The 14,546-nt window shown below is 45.4% G+C and overlaps 1 pseudogene across 1 annotated transcript in view; it reads left to right on the top strand.

Moving 5' to 3' along the window:
• LOC146856666 (FIGNL1-interacting regulator of recombination and mitosis-like) overlaps window positions 1-14,546 on the top strand; it is a 1,045,039-nt pseudogene that overhangs the window by 736,717 nt on the left and 293,776 nt on the right. The window contains exon 7 of the transcript XR_014981545.1: window positions 12,278-12,362. The product of XR_014981545.1 is annotated as an FIGNL1-interacting regulator of recombination and mitosis-like (transcript). The remainder of the gene's footprint in view (window positions 1-12,277; window positions 12,363-14,546) is intronic.

Raw genomic sequence — 14,546 nt, 5'->3', positions numbered from 1 at the left:
TGCGCGCTCCACACACAGCACTGCGCGCTACAGGTATTAGAGGTGCGCGCGAGCGCCGGCGCGCACCTTATTGGGAACAGTGATAGGAACACAATAATAAACATGTCATGCGAATTCACACAACATACTTACGGTTGATGATAAAACTAAGCTGTAACGTCACTGTGTATCTGTAACAAAAGAAACAGAGTGGAGAGTTTAAAAACACTATCAGCCCTAGGCTGACATACCTTGATGCTCAGAAAAAAATGACAATATGAACACCATAGTGTAGAAGTGCTTATAGAATAATTAGATCAGGTGATCACCCTATGTACAAAAAGGCATGCTAGACCGACAGTCCTTAAATTTCTATAATGGCTGGGAAAACCTTAAATTTATAAAGTGATGGTAACCAACCTCAAGAAAACTCCTTGAAAAACACACACATGTAAAATTACATACATTTTAGATGCCGTGCTAGTGCGTCATGCAGGGGAGAGGGGGGCCTATAGTCACACTCTGCAATGAGGAGAAAAACAATCCTATGACCATCAGTGGTTGATCAGTTTTCGAAAAGGAAAAATGTCTGATTCCTATAATAGGAAATGGGACCTTTGCCATATGGCAGGTAATCTCGCTATTGAAAAATACGGCGTAATAGCTTAAGGATGGGCCCACCCTTCTCACTTGCATCATCAAGGCCGTCGTCTGCCTTCTTGCCTATTTTGATCCCCGTAGACCGCATCCTACCGTTGTGCGTCCTGGGCAGATTCTTAAGGACAGACGCGTAGCGGGTAACTTCTGCACACATGGGCCTCAAAGCACTAGACCGTACATTGTCTTCGGAAATGGCCGACTGTATTGGAACATGACCGGGGCCAGTATTTTTTAAAGAGAGAGACACGGAACTATAAAGATTTTAAAGATGCAAAAATGGAAAATGAAGGAAAAAGTCACCAAACCTTTATTGTTGGTAACATAAAATGAGATATACTCTGAATTACAAACTGTTACGAAAAAGTGTATAATTTTTTCGTTATAAATGTTTATACTTCACAAGCAGGAGAAAGTGAGGTATATTAATAATTGTAAACTAAATGCAAATGTCTTAGGAATGGTAGTTGACTCGTATGTGTGGGAACTACAGATGGGCATGGATCCGCTCCTTCTGCTTTTTTTGCTTAGATATAATGGGCCCTTGGTGCAGTTGATTAGTATGATGTGTGAATGTAGTGATGAAACACTAATCAGAGAAACTGCCCCCCGGAATGTTGTCATTGTGGCCCTGGGTGTCCGTTTTAAGTTTAAAGACCCATTTCTGCTCTTTTTCAAACAGCCTCCTTTCGGAATTTTCTGTATTTTTTATATGTTTCGGAACTACCCATTTCAAATGCCGAGGTGTGTGGTTAAGTTCCAGGTAGTGGGATGACATCTTGGTTGCTATGCGTTGACATTGAATGTTGCTCCGATGTTCACATATTCTGGTTCTGATTTTTCGAGTGGTCATACCCATATAATCCCTTATCTTTTTCCTTTATCTGATAGGGTGTACAGCTCGGGGACACAAAGAACACAGCCCCAGTTTCCGTCGTCCACGTCGCAGTTGGGGGCACACCGTATGTCAGCCACTACCACCAGTGGGACTCTTTCGGCCTTCAGATCAATTATAATAGTATCTCCGTTACACTATGGAGAACCGCTGCTAGGGTCCCAACCGCGTCATATACCTTCTGTTCAGGTTTTCCAATTAAAGTCTGTTCCTGGTATCTCAGCACTTCAACCTGCCATTGGGTCACAACTCATCAACAATCCATGCAGGTTGTATTCACACGTGCAGCAATCAAGCCCCAGGTCTCTTGATGGGCAGGCTTTAGTTCTCTGTGCGGCCCTCACCCCCTATAGTTGTAGCCCGGGCCCTGCACGTGGGATAAGTGTCTCTCCAGCACGAGCACCAGGCTGCCAGGCCCCAGATATCCAGGCACCATGCAGTCTCATCGAAGGATTATTGAGGGCTCTGCTGCATGCATCCAAAAAATATACTACTTGTATTTACTTACTTTTCAGTAGACTGTTTGCTGAAAACTGGGTGTCCGAAATCTTTTCAGAGTAAGCTGTGTTTGTGCTTTTCACTGAAATGTTCATGTTTACTCATTCGCTGCTATTTCATGTTGCATTCCTTTTGGTAAATGGGTGTCCAGCCGCTTTTACTTTTGTCTGTCAGTTCCAGGCTTGTTCGATCATAAATATCTAACCAACGAGGGGAGGGAGTCTCAACATGTTGGCCTGGTCTTATCTACCAATTCGGGACACAGATTATCATTTTGGCAGAGGCTGCAGAAGCATGAGATTAAGAGTTTGTTCCGATTGGGACTGTTTTAAAGTTAGTGAGTTTTCAGGGCTATGTGCAGTGTTTCCCTTAACTACAACATTCTCCCTTTAAGTGTGAGGGAGTTTGGCTTCTGTTGAGATGTATACAGACAGGGTACGTTAAGCCTCAGCTCTGCTTTTCAGACACTGCCTCATGGCTCACAGCAGGATTTACAGGTTGAGGAGCTCTGTATTCCATGGGTGGGAAAATGTATTCACTGTTCTGCAGTTTCAAACACTACAAGGCGGTATTATTTTAACACACTCCAGGTTGGCGGGTTAGTTTTAGCAAATTACCACATTTGGGCAGAGCATTATTCAATTTGATCAATTATTTCCACCAGTTATAGTCAACGATATTTTGCTTTTGGACGGAATGCATCAGTAATTAATTAACGTTTTCTTGACCTCAAAGGTCAGAGATTCACCCCCTTTTAAAGTCACCAACTTTTACATTGGGTGAAAAAAGTGTGTTTGAGGCATGTGAGCTGTAGATCACACGCTTTTCATATTCCTGCCATCTAGTGTTGGGTCTTGATGTTTGCAAGTTGTTTTTGTTCGAAGAAGTCTTTTCCAGCCTTTCGGTGATAGTGCACATGGGCATTGACTCCATTGTTAGATTGTTTTTTTCCGCCATCGGGTTCGGACGTGATTTGCTGCGCCTCGATTCCCCTTGGTGCGCAATCCACTACCCTTGACGGTGTTTATCGATCGCGTATTCTCACCTTAGCGTATCGTATCGATTCCTAAAACTTCGATCGAAAATCTTGTGGAAGGCCCTTGGGTCAAGCCGCATCGGGCCAGCTTGCAGTGGATGGAACGGAGTCCATTCCAATTCTGACCTGGGTGCCACTCTAACGACCCTGCACCTATTTGCACGAGGTGTGCAATTTGTGTTCGTCACCTGAACACAATGAAGAAAACTGCAAAACCTGTCAATCGTTTTGATCAATGAAGACGCTCTGTGACCGTCGGGCTTAGTCACGAAATGTATCAGCAACACACCTCCAGATCTCTTCAGAGAAGATTCCGACCAAGAAATCTTCGAAGCGCAGGGAGCCGATGAGTAAGAATAACATATCTACGTGTCCGAGGAAGACTCCGACATCGAGGAGGACATCAAGCAGGGTCAATGTATGGTGAGTAAAGATACTCCCCTGCCCCAAATGGTGCCCTCTAGAAAGGCTCCGGTCCCTCCTTTGCCTTCGGGCCAAGGTTGGCACCGAAATAAAGTTTCAAACGCCCCGCCTTCGGGCCCGGCACCGAAACATGTAACAAAGCCTTCTGGCTCGGGACCGAGTCGGCCTCCTTCGGGTACCGAACCGAAAACTTTGGCAACAAAGTCCAAACCAAGTGATCCTTCAAACACTTCGGCACCAAAACCTTCAGATCCGAAAACTTTGGCAACAAAATCCTCGGCACCAAAATCTTCTACACCAACACTTCTGGCCCCAAAAGACAAAATCGCTCCTCCACCATCCATGGAGCCTTATTTGGATGTTCCGCCTACCAGCACTGACCCCAAACAAAAGGAATTTGTAATTAACCCTAAAACTGGACACCTTTATGCAAAGCTGCCAGCAAAAAGAAAGGCAGAATTTGAGGACTATTATCATATCCCTCTGAAGAGAAAGAGTATGGGTACTAACACTTCTCCACCTCCTCTTTCTCCTTCTTCACATATTGATCCTAACTTACTCATAACACCCACAAATTCACCTCAGCCACAATCACCAGGTCATCAAGATGACTGGGATGGGGACAGAGATGGGGATGTGCCACAGGACAATAGTCAAGACTCATGTATCGATTATAACACTGATCCCAATAATGATCCAGACCTATATCCATCTAAGCCTTCTCCTCCAGACGATAATGTGGGGTTTATTGAATTAGTTACTAGAGCTGCACAGTACCATGGAGTACAGCTCCATAAGGAGGCTCTTGAAGAAGACTTCTTATTAGAGACACTATGTGCATCACAAAAGACTACACATACACTACCTATGCTTAAGGGTATGTTAAAACATGCAGATGAGGTATTCAAAGACCAAGTGCGAACAAGGGTTATCACACCTAGAATTGACAAGAAATATAAGGCTGCACCTACAGACCCAATTTACATCAGGCATTAGGGGTCAGGTTCCATTAGATTATTTAGTGGTATCAAATGCTTGTAAACTAGTTAATTCTTAAAACACAGGAGACACCCCGCCTCCTGATTAGGAATCTAAATTAATAGATGCCACAGACAAAAGAATAGCAGCGCAAACAGCTAATCATTGACGCATAGCTAACGCCCAAGCACTATTAGCGAAGTATGACAGAGCTCATTATGATGAGTTAGAGCAACTGCTCCAATATCTGCCTGATGAGCATAAAGCTAAAGCTCATGACCTCATCCAGGAAGGGAAGCTTATTTCCAACACTTCAATCAGGTGTGCTCTAGACGCAGCACTGCTTCACGTGCCATTAACACCAGCGTCCTACTCGGAAGTCACGCGTGGCTCAGGGTATCAGGATTTAAACCGGAAGTTGAAATTTCCATTTTAAATTTCCATTTTAAATTTACCTTTTAATAAGGAACATTTATTTGGTCCTGAAGTGGACACTTCATTAGAAAAAATTAAGAAAGACACTGAGGTAGCCAAATCCATGGGAGCTCTGCAAACACCATTCAATCGTGGTTCCTTTCACCGCTCCTTTTACAGGGGAGGCTCAAAGACCATGCCTACTGACGTCATATAGAGGCAAAAGTCAGTCATCCTCTAGAAGAGGTTATTTTCGAGGTGGATTTCGGGGAAACAATTGCAAAGGAAGAGGGAAAGGTAACACACCCGTACTTCCCCAGCCACAAATAAACAGTGACTTGTCTCCTCTTCCTCCAATCATTCAACACCTGTCTGGGCTGTCTCACTCAATTTCTCCCAGTCTGGAATACCATCACATCAGACAAATGGGTTTTTAGGTCTCGCCTGGCGAACGCAGCGCGAAAGTGCTGTCGCCAGCGAGATCTATTGTTGCTGACGTGCCTCGGAAGTGGGACAGGAGAGGGGCACGCGCAGGGCTTTTGGCGATTGTAGTCTGTGGACGCGCTTGTGGAGACGCGCTTGCATCTAAAGTGTACAGCTGGTGTTTGGCGGCGCTTAATTAGGCTCGTTTAAACAGGAACGAGGAAATTGCTAGGCCTGGCCCCAACAGTGTGACAAAAATTGGCTGGGAACAGATAAAGCGATACGAGCTATTTCGCAGTGAAGTCATTTTCAAAGCTGATGTTCATGTTTGCAATCCCCGAGGCGTCCGAACGACTCGATAAATGTGAATTATGAGACTCGTGATCATGTCTGCCATCAAATAAAGCCACAGCTTGATGCCACGCGATAATGAATGGCCTGGTCGTCACGTGATTTCCAGCAATGAGGGTGAGCCCACCGTAAATGTATTTAATTTTTCCTTAACAAATCGGGTTCCATTAGGTCGTACAGTGATAGAAACTCTGACACACGCTCGGGCCCAGGATGACTCACACGTCCAACAGCTAGGGGCCTGTTGGGTTACAGAGGCAACTGCGTCAGGCGCGCCAGGTGATAGGAGACACCCGTCGGTGCTCGTATCTGGTACAGGTGTCTGGAGGAGAGTAGCTAGCTCCTCCAGAAATTCCAAACCGCATGGATACAGCGCCTCAGCTAATCTTGTTTTTTTACTTTGGGACATGTGCTTACAGTTAAAATTAAAAAGAGTTCCAATCATTGTGCCACCCTCCAAAGTCCAGACCCATTGTCTGTGCAAAGCCGGTTCCAACCAGTGTGTGGGCAGAGCATCTGTTGTCAGTGACAGCCCCTCATGGTGTGTAGGGCCGGGGGTGCTTCTTCCTTCTGACATGTCATTTACACTGACGTCATCACCGTGAAAAGCTGGGTATGCATTTCTCATGCTAATTCGCAATTTCAAAGCCTGAATATTCACACATTGATTTGGTCAGGGAACGTTCGTAAATCTCCATATAGAGTAGAACCCAGAGTTAAATATGGTTTTTAAAATTAATAACCTGGTTTCGCACAACTCCACTACAATGTATATGTTGGCGATAACTGTATCCCGCAGCACACTAAAGTTGTTGTTATTGTACAATAATCAATCGTCTTTGGAAGGATGATTGTTCAAGCATGCAGTGAATGCAAAGTGCCCCCGCCCCCATACACAGGATGTGGCCTATGTGGGGAGGAGCCTATCGGACACCTGTCTCATAGTTTAGGTAGGCCTTAAGATGCATGTGGGGGGGGTTCTGGAGGGATAGCTTCCCTCGCGCTACAGGAGATGCAGGGGTTTGTGTTATGCCCCTGTAACTCAGTGGTTTAAGGCCGACGCGAAGACTCACATCTCCGCAGCAGGTGTCAGCCTCGGATCTATCTTAAGGAGTGCCAAACTTCAAGGTCCACACAGAGGCGAATGCAAAGCAGAGCAAACAGCGACCTGTACACAGCCTGCCAGGATTTATCCCCCGCGGGCACATTTGCAAATGAGTGCAGAGCAGCGCGCGCTCATGCGGGCACAGCACAGAGCCTGGGGTTTATCTACACAGGCAAATCACGGCGGGTTTTCACCTCCAGGCCTCAGGAGCCCTGGAGGGCCAGCAGCAACAGGTACAGAGGTCACACAGGGTTGAATGGGCGGCACAAGAAGGAACAGCCTGTGTTAATTATTAATTCTGGCATCCAAAAATATCAATTACACTTTTTCGTCATTAAAAAGTGACTTGAGCATGGACAGAAATCCGACCTCTGTCAAAACTTTGCAAGAAGGTGAGAAAGAGGGTGTGGCATTACGACCCGAGCTCCCCACTTTGTAGCTGGGGAAGCAGGTTTGAGTCTCGGCGTCGCTCAACATCCTGTGATTCTGGGCAAATCACTTAATCTCTCCATGCTTACCAACAATGAATGTGTCCTTGTATCATGAAACTGGTACTCATGTAAAGGGCTCCAATACCGTCTAGTTGAGTTCGCGCTATCTAAAACAAACGAGCATTTGCAATGCTATAGGTCTCGAGTTTACAGAAGTTTAAGCTATTGGCATTGTAAATGACAATGCCTTTTAGTTCTGTTTTAAAAACGAAAACAAAAATAAAAGGCATTGTTATTTGCAATGTCAATAGCTGAAACTCCCGTACATGCGAGACCTATTGCATTGCAAATGCTTGTTACAAATTATCCAATCTGGTTATCGCCTGGAGCTTACCAACAACCCTCCAAACATTCCACCACGAACACACAAACTATCTCCAGAACATCTACACCTACTCAAATAAGACGTTCAATCTCTTCTGGAAAAAGGAGCTATAGAGCCGGTCCCATTACAACATGAAGGGACAGGCGTATACTCTCTTTACTTTCTGATTCCCAAAAAGGACGGTTCTCTCAGGCCTATATTAGACCTCAGTGAATTAAACCTATACATTCGTTCAGATCACTTCCATATGGTCACTCTCCAACAGGTGCTTCCTCTGCTACATCAAGGCAACTTTGTCCAATCTAGACTTAAAGGACGCATACTTCCACATTCCAATCCATCACACTCTTTGCAAATACCTAAGATTTGTGGTTGCGAGACAACACTACCAATTCAAAGTGCTTCCGTTTGGAGTCACCACCGCTCCCAGAGTGTTTACAAAATGCCTGGCAGTAGTCGCAGCTCACCTGCGAAGACAAAATATACATGTTTTTCCGTTGTTGGATGACTTGGTCATCTAAGCCAGCTCTTACCAAAAGTGTCTCCAACACACACAAAGCACTCTATGCCTCTTACACAGTCTATGGTTTACGGTCAATTTGTTGAAGTCACATCTGCAATCCTCCATGTCCCAGACATACTTAGGGGCCAGTTTTGATACTCAAAAAGCCCTAGCCATTCCAAGTGCAGCCAGAATAAACAATATTCAGGCTCTGGTGACAGTTTCAGACCAACCAGTCCCTTCCAGCAAGAGTATTCATGCAGTTGCTCGGAATAATGGCATCTTGTATCACAATAGTTCCACATGCAAGACTCCAGATGCGTCCCCTTCAGGAATGCTTAGCCCGTCACTGGAATCAATCACAGGTTCAGCTAAAAGATCTAGTGTTGGTGGACGGCCGCACCTATCGCTCTCTGCAGTGGTGGAACCCACAAAACTTGTCCAAAGGGTGGCCATTCATCGACCCCATTCCGCAGATGGTGCTAACAGCAGACACATTACTAACAGGTTGGGGAGCACATCTGCAAACTGACTGTTCAAGGGCTGTGGAGTCAGAAGCAAAAACAGCTTCATATCAGTCAGCTGGAAGTGCTAGCAATATTCCTGGCACTCAAAGCGTTTCAGACCCACCTCATACACAAAGCTGTCTTGGTCCGTACAGACAACATGACAGCAATGTACTATATACAAAAACAGGGGGGGGGGGGGGGGCACTCTTCAACTGTCACGCCTCGCACAGACCATTTGGAGATGGGCCATTCATCAAAACACCTATTTCCTAGTAGAACATCTACCAGGAGAAAGCAATCAGATAGCAGACCTGCTCAACAGACAAAAACAACAGATCCACGAGTGGGAACTACATCCTCCGGTTCTCCTGCCATTCTTCCCAATGTGGGGTTTTCCAGAAATAGATCTGTTTGCGAATCACCAGAAGGCAAAATGCCCAATCTTCGCCGCCGGGTATCCTCACCCATTGTCCAAAGGCAGTGCCCTATGGATAAATTGGTCAAGAATCTTAGCCTACGCATTTCCCCCTCTCCTACTCCTTCCATTAGCGCTTCGGAAGCTGAGGCAAACATCCCTAACACTGATCCTGGTTGCTCCAACATGGACTCGTCGACCATGGTTCAAAACCCTGTTAGAGCTTTCAGTAGTTCCACATCAGACACTACATCTCACCCAAAGTCTCCTCACTCAGGGCCATGAAAACGCAATGCATACAAATCCAAAGGAGCTGAAACTTGTGATTTGGCTTCTGAAGTCATAGAGTTTGGTTATCTAAACCTTCCACCAGTCTGTATGCATATCATTAAATAGGCCAGAAGACCTATTCCTAGAGCTTGCTATGCAGCCAAATGGAAGCGGTTTGTTATTTACTGCAATAGCAACCATATTAACCCACTAGATGCCTCAGTACAAAATAACATTTGCTATTTGTTGCACTTACAAATTTCAAATCTAGCTCATACATCCATACGACTACATCTTGGTGCAATTGCTGCATATCTGCGAAACAGACAGCAACTGTCACTTTTCAGAGTGCCGGTCATCAAAACATTTATGGAAGGATTAAAAAGAGTAATTCCTCCGAGACTTCCACCTGCACCAGGGTGGAATCTAAATATTGTCCTCACCAGGGTAATGGGTCCACCTTTCGATCCTTTACAGAAATGTGAATTTCAATTTCTCACTTGGAAAGTTGCTTTCCTCGTTGCCATTACATCGCTGAGTAGAGTAGGGAAGCTACAGGCACTAACTCTTAAAGAACCCTTTTTCGCTTACACAAAGACAAAGTAGTTCTTCGCACCAATCCTAAATTTCTACCAAAAGTAGCATCTGCCTTTCATATAAACCAATTTGTTGAGTTGCTAGTTTTTTTTCCCTCAACCAGTTTCAGTGGCAGAAAGGGCTCTTCACACATTGGACGTTAGGCGAGCTTTACTTTACTACATTGAAAGGACAAAACCCTTTCGTAATACAAAGCAACTATTTGTGGCCTTTGCCCCATCGCATAAAGGCAATGCTATTTCAAAAACTGGCATTGCAAGGTGGATTGTAAAATGTATTCAAACTTGCTATGCAAAGGCAAAAAGAACATTACCAACACCCTCAAACTAGGGGCTACTATGGCTTTTTTAGGGAACATTCCCATTGCAGACATTTGCAACGCTGCAACATGGTCTACTCCGCACACATTCACTAAACATTACTGTGTAGATGTGTTAGCGAGACAACAAGCTAATGTAGGCCAGGCAGTACTTAGGACACTATTTCAAACAACTGCAACAGCTACAGGTTAGCCACAGCTTTGGGAGCAAACTGCTGTGTAGACTATGAAAAGCATGTGATCTACAGCTCACATGCCTCAAACGGAATATGTTACTTACCAGTAGACATCTGTTCTTGACATGTAGAGCTGTAGATTCACATGCGCCTACCCGGGTACCTATACCTGTTGCAGTTACACCTATTTACTTAATTACTTATTACATACATACGCATGGTTGTCTCTTTCTATAATACTAACTCCATTCTCACCCTCTGACGGTAAACAATCTAACAATGGAGTCGATGCCCATGCACACTAACGCCGAAAGGAGGATTCGCCATACCTTGTGACTGGAAAAGACTTGCAAACATCCAGACCCAAGATGACAGGGCTATGCAAAGCATGTGAATCGACAGCTCTACATGCCAAGAACAGATGTCTACTGGTAAGTAACATTTTCCTTACCTCTTCCACATTGCACTGAGCGAGTTAACCAGTCCTTCTCTAAGACACTCCACACCATGCCACATAACTCAAATTGGCATCATTTCACTCAATGCCACACACATCCACGCCATACAATTCAACTCTCCATTTTCCATTAAACCCCACATAATTCAACAAACCACATAATTCAACTCAGCAACACAATTACACAACACACCACGTACATCCAATCCACACAAAAGAATTCCACATTATGCTTAAAAATTCAACAGCACACCACATAATTAAACCCCACAACGACACTTTGACACACATCCTAATTTACATAATTCCAGTACACTCATTACTACATAAACACTATCCACCCATTTCCACTGCACACTATGCCAAATAATTCCACAACACAAATCCACTCCACACCACACAATTCCACCACACACAATTCCAATCCAAACCTCCCAATTCCACTTCACACCACATACATCCACTCCAAACCAAAACACATGGGTAAAATACATTGTCATTTACAGTGCCAATAGCTCTAACTCTCACAAATGTGAGACCTATTGCATTGCAAATGCTTGTAGATTATGCATTTCTATAAACGTTAAACCAAGTTGAACATTTTGCTACATGCATGTGAGCTGACTAGAGAAGAAGCAGACCTTGAGTTATTGTAGTTACCTTCATACACTTTTCACTGTTGTGTTTATCCAAGACCTCTGAGGAAACAAATATTTTATACATTTTGCGCATGCACATTCAGTCAATTTGGCTAGGTTTAATATTGTAAATAATCGCATGTTTTTCGTTTAATCCTTTTTGATACAATTTTTTTCTAGCAAACAAAATGCATTCATCCCTACGAACTGTTGTATTGCATGTGTGTGTGGCGGGCTGGTTTATGAGAACCAGTAATTGCTTGTACCTGTATTTATTTTAGCTAAGAGACCAGAGTTTAATTTGGTTTGTGAAAGAGGTTAAATTATAGGAGAATGGTCTATTAGTTCAAACTGCTATCCACTTTTTAAAACCACCATGCCGCCTTTACTATCAATATTAAATAGTTTATTAAAATGACAGTGTACATATTACAATAATACGGAAGTGGGTATGTTGGTCTAGATTCCGATTGTTTTCAAGTTACACAACATGATGCTACATGCAGTGAGACGTATGTTAGTTAGGTCTAGTCTAGCTACACACTTGTTCCAAGGTACATGACAATTGATATTATTATAATATACAATTAAGACTTTTATCAATTGGCTTAAATTATTCTGTTAGAATGTAATAGAATTACAATTTCTTGGCCCTGAATTTCTGATAACGGCTATCAAGTTGGTATTTGTAGCCACAGAGGTTGAAGAAATCACCAAACTGTGTTGAAACGTTTGCGCATCATCCCACGTTTGATACGAGGTTCTCTAGGTGAGTGCCAATTGCAACATGTTACTAATTCAGGAATCTCTTCTTTGCAGTGCTGCACACGGTTCTGGAGCTTTGTGCTGTCATTTCCAGTATGGATCACGCCTTGCATGCTAACACTTGGAAGTTCCTAATCAAGTATGTTGAGCAGTTTCCCATGGTTAACGTTGAGGATCATATTTTACAGAAAACTCTTATGTTTACTCAAATAACCTAAATTGTCTGTATTGTAGTAAAGCGTGCTTTTTTTATGTATACAGCACCACATGCCGTCTATGACCACATCACTGGTTGTATAATGTGTAATGCAGTGTACGCTCCAAAGGTCGTACACACCCAATTATTTTGTTTTATTTCCATGTCCTTAAGTTCTGAATCAAGGTTTATTAGCTAAAATGTGTTTTAAGGTATAAACAGGGTGCTTTCATTCCTTGGAATATCTATGCATAAGTAACAAGAATTGACAAAGCCAATAAGTTTGACATCTGTACACTTTTTGCACACAGAACTAGTCAACATATGAACACATATCAAAATTGCACACAGTCCAGCACCCTTACTGACACATTTTTCATAGCGTACTAACAGACATACATGCATCGATACACACAGGCCAGAAATCATAGATAAGCCTTTTTAACAAGAGGCATAGGCTCGTGTGCATGACAGAGTATGCAATGATCTATACTGAGAGCTTAAAGTACTGTATACCACAGACTGATAAATGCAAGTGGAGCCTAGGGTGATTGGTACCTAGGAAGCACTCAACAATATGCCAGGGGGAGGGATGGAGAATGTCTTTAACTTAAGTATTGGGTTCTCTGCACCAAGGGACCATTATTTTCTGTACATTTGAGAAAACAGAATTTATGTCTAGTTTAATGGCACTGGTCACATAGGTACACAGGTTGGTGTACTGTGGGGGCAAACATGTTGATGTGCTCAGTATCGTTTGTTACACCTGAGCTAGTCAGGGTATTGACCAGCAGTATTTTGCAAGCTTTGGTGTTTAAGGGTATACATCTGTTATTTGTCAGCAGCACTAAGGGACTCCTCAGGGTTATAGGTGCGCTCTGCAGGTACGGTTATGTAAATGAAATCGGGGGGCGTGGCCTGAGGCATCAAGATGGTGGTCGCACTCTAAGAGTGCTTCGGACCCCTCCGTCATCCGCCTCGAATCCTGCCAGCATCGGCAACCATAGGTGAGCCCTACCTGCATGCAGAGAACCCCCGACACGGTGGCGCTGTCCTCCTGTGCCCGGAACTTTGATGCAGGGCCTGTGAAGCCGACTGGAGCCCGCGGCCTGCAGCGGCCTATCCATCCTGCTGCGGCGGCTTCCCTCCGACGGCTCTGAGGCGCCTCCTGTGTGCTGGTATGGGCGGGAGCCATGTGAGCGGCGGCGACCGGGCTGCATCTGGTGCCCTGACCTTGGGCGTAATATCCGTGAGTGGCGGGCAGGTTCGGCCCTGAGGAGCTCCGGGAGCCTGGCCACCCATAGAGCTGATGGTGGCGGCCTCGAGGCCTGCATTCTGTGTCCTCTGGTGCTCAGCCAGCGTCTCGGCTGGCGCATAGTGTGGCATACCGGCGGCGGTGAGGGGCGCCTGTGAGTCTTTCTACCAGGTTGGCCCCAGGCTGCAAGCTCCGGCTACGGATTCCTCTGATGAGTGAGGCGGGAATCGGCTGTCAGCTCGGGCAGTGGTGCGTGGGGTCACGCGTGCCCCCCCAAGGGGGCCTGGGGCTGTGGGATACTCTGCACCCCCTCCCCACTGTGAGGCTGATTGCTGGAACGGTGCTTTCTGGTGCGCTGTCTCCCGCTGACCCTGCTGCGTAGACGATGGCGAGGCCCGCAACGCGGCCTAATGTGTCTGCGGTACTGCGCCTGCTCCTTTCCTGCACTAGCGGCCTACCATAATAAGCCGACCTCCTGCCAGGCCTGAAGGCGGCGCCACCCCCGGTGAGTGTGGCGGAGACCGGCTGTCAGCTCGGGCAGTGGCGCGTGTGGAGACGCATGAGGGATTTGTGAAGCTTGGAGCACGGCCTGCTGTGTCAACGGGGCTGGGCCTGCCGTATCCTATGCTCTTGGGGCCCCTCCTTTAAGAGCAAGTGTCTGCGGCCATCTAATCAGGTGGCAGTCGGGGGGGCCCCCACACACGGTCCCTGGGCAACTACCTGGTGCTACCTTGTGCTGGTGGGGTCTTGGCCTTTCGGCAATGTTTCTGTGCTTGTTGGGTTCCCCCCACACCTGGTCCTTGTTACCCAACCCACGACTGGGACTGTCGCCAATTATGGGGAGAGACCGGGCCCCTAAATTCACGCCGGCT

Source organism: Triturus cristatus, chromosome 4_1, assembly GCF_964204655.1.
Source record: "Triturus cristatus chromosome 4_1, aTriCri1.1, whole genome shotgun sequence".
Taxonomy (NCBI): Eukaryota; Metazoa; Chordata; class Amphibia; order Caudata; family Salamandridae; genus Triturus; species Triturus cristatus.
Note: the sequence above shows the minus strand (reverse complement) of the source record. Positions and strands in the feature narration are given on the sequence as shown.